General features: G+C 40.2%; 1 long non-coding RNA gene across 1 annotated transcript; it reads right to left on the reverse strand.

Moving 5' to 3' along the window:
* LOC129865773 (uncharacterized) lies at positions 1–1,355 on the reverse strand. The gene is made up of 2 exons (XR_008761411.1): positions 884–1,355; positions 1–243 (listed from the first exon to the last, which is right to left on the reverse strand). It is a non-coding gene; the product is annotated as an uncharacterized LOC129865773 (long non-coding RNA).
* Between the last annotated feature and the right edge of the window lie 1,264 nt (positions 1,356–2,619).

Consider the following 2,619-nt stretch of genomic DNA (forward strand, 5'->3'; position numbering starts at 1 on the left):
GATATTCGTATAATAAAAAGCAGTTTTATTCAGAGGTAAAGATATCTGATACAAACATGCATGGACTCGTTCATTCAGCTCGTAAGGAACCTGCAGACAGAGCCCAGATAACAGAAATACATAGTCATTTTATACAGGACAGAAAGTAGGTTGAGTCTGGTAGATCTGGTTTTCTGGTTGGTCCTGATCAGGTTGTTGTCTTCTCAGATTGGTCCGGATGAGCTGTGCGTCATCCTTCTGAGTCTTGTATCAAAAGTTCTTTGTTACCAAATGGTCAGCTAAAACAGGAGATTTAGGTGTGTGCGCAGATGTTCCTATCTAATCGGTGTTTATGAAAGGTTTACGTCAGCCCTCAGTCCTTGGTTATGTGTGTGTCTCATTATTTCGTGAAATGCAGACCCAAGCACTCTTGCTCAAGGCCTTTCCTGCCTTATCAGTGTTTATGAATGTTCTGTGTCAGCCATCTGTCTCTGGGTGTGTGTGGGGGTCTCAGTTTCTGCTTATGAGTATGTGAGAAAACCTTGTTTAAGAAAGAAGTTAGTTATAACAATGTAATAGCAATGTGCTTGTGTTATTTAAAATGGTATTTATTACATGTATATGCGAATATGGCTAAAATTCGCTAGCTAGCTAACCAACAACCGTAACTATGTATTTGAGAGACAACAAGTGATCGTTTTGAAAACAAATACATTTGCACTAAACATTGCAGACAAAATATAGTTTAGGCTACATGTTGTCAACAATCTCTAAGCCAACCCAGTCTGTTTTGCCCCATAGTTGCGCATGCCTCAGTTTTGTTGCTAAACAACCCGTTTATGGAATGGTCTAAAATATACAAATTCCGCCAACCTGGGGTACCGGCCATGTAAAATAAACTCACCCAAAGTGATTGCATTTGTTTCGTAACCGGCTGCCTCCTATGCCTGAGCCGGGAGCCCCGCTCTGGCCGGTGATTTCGGCTCAAAACAAAAGTGACGTAGTAGAGGTATTTTTTAATTGTACCGCAATTAAGAAACGATTCACATTTATATGGAGTATTTGGCTGTTTTGGCTTCAAGCGACAACTCGCCTTTAAACAGAACATGTATGGTCCTTGGACTAAGGAGTACAGTTTAGTCCAATATTAGGCTACATACGCACCGATTCTACAGTTTATCTGGCGTGATCCGCAGCATTCTTCGTAACCGATCTTTCTCTTCCTGGTAATCGGCTACCGTTTTCTCTGCCCACTTTAAATGCTGATCTACAAATAACAAATAACCCTGACTGCAGTGTGCAGTTCTGGGCCGGGACAAATGTGGGCGGGGTCAAACGTTTGACCCCACCCACCTGTGCTTTTTTGTCCATCTGAGGTTTGACAGTCACACACTGAATACAAACACACACGTTTGTGCAAGGCACACGTTGATTACAAACGTATTTCATTTTTGAAGATCATAAGAAATATTATAGAAAGTGGTACCAGCACATGTGTTGTACTTTTTGCTTCATGCTATATTTGAGACAAGCTACTGATATTGTTGCAGTGAACAACAGACTTGTTATGTATGTCATGTACTGTTACAATTGTGTTGATGTTATAACTTTGCAATTATATTATTTCATTGAGCATTTATATACAGTTACTACCTATCCTGAGTTATAATGCTATTTACTTTCCTCATGATAATGGAGACAGACTATACCATATAGACATACTGACAAGCTGACTGTGCTTTGTACATTAAGTTATACCAGCTCCAGTAAAGAGATCAGAGACTCGGGTGACTTACTAAACATCAAAACACAATTAACACAGCAGACAAAAAAACAGGTTTGACCACTCCTCAAAAATGGCTTCACTCCTGCTTCTCAAGAGGCAAAGGCAGTCTATTTCTTGTTGTCAACTGCCTCCACATAAACAGTGTTCTGTTGATTATTGTTGCCGTAGCAATAGCAACAATGAAAGTATGTCGCATTTCAACAACTGAAGCCACACTTTATGATTGTGATCTCTGAAAGAGAGGAGAGGAATAACAGTGAAGTAACACGTTATACAATTTAATTAAATACACTGATGTATCTGAAAAAACAGGGCAAATCCAAAAAAACGTGAACGTCAAATATATTCAATAAACAAAGGAATAAATAGTTATTGAATAATTTAATTATTGTATATACTATGTGTAGGCTGTGTAGACTCGCTATGTGTAACTTAGGGAATGGCCGTCGGCATCAACGATACACATTTAGAGCCAGGCAAACACAACAAGGCATACATTGAAGAAACACAGAAAATCAACGATCAAATCGATTACATAACTGTACATGTAAACCTAGCCTTGATGCTCAAATAGGCAAATTTGTCCAAATAAGATTCACTTACTGTAAGCAATTAGCTAGTGTAACAGTATAACTTTAAACCGTCCCCTCGCCCCAACCTCGGGCGCGAACCAGGGACCCTCTGCACACATCAACAACTGACACCCACGAAGCGTCGTTACCCATCGCTCCACAAAAGCCGCAACCCTTGCAGAGCAAGGGGAAACCCTACTTCAGGTCTCAGAGCAAGTGACGTAACCGATTGAAATGCTATTAGCGCGTACCCGCTAACTAGCTAGCCATTTCACATCCGTT

The sequence above is a fragment of the Salvelinus fontinalis genome, chromosome 11 (assembly GCF_029448725.1).
Source record: "Salvelinus fontinalis isolate EN_2023a chromosome 11, ASM2944872v1, whole genome shotgun sequence".
Classification (NCBI taxonomy): Eukaryota; Metazoa; Chordata; class Actinopteri; order Salmoniformes; family Salmonidae; genus Salvelinus; species Salvelinus fontinalis.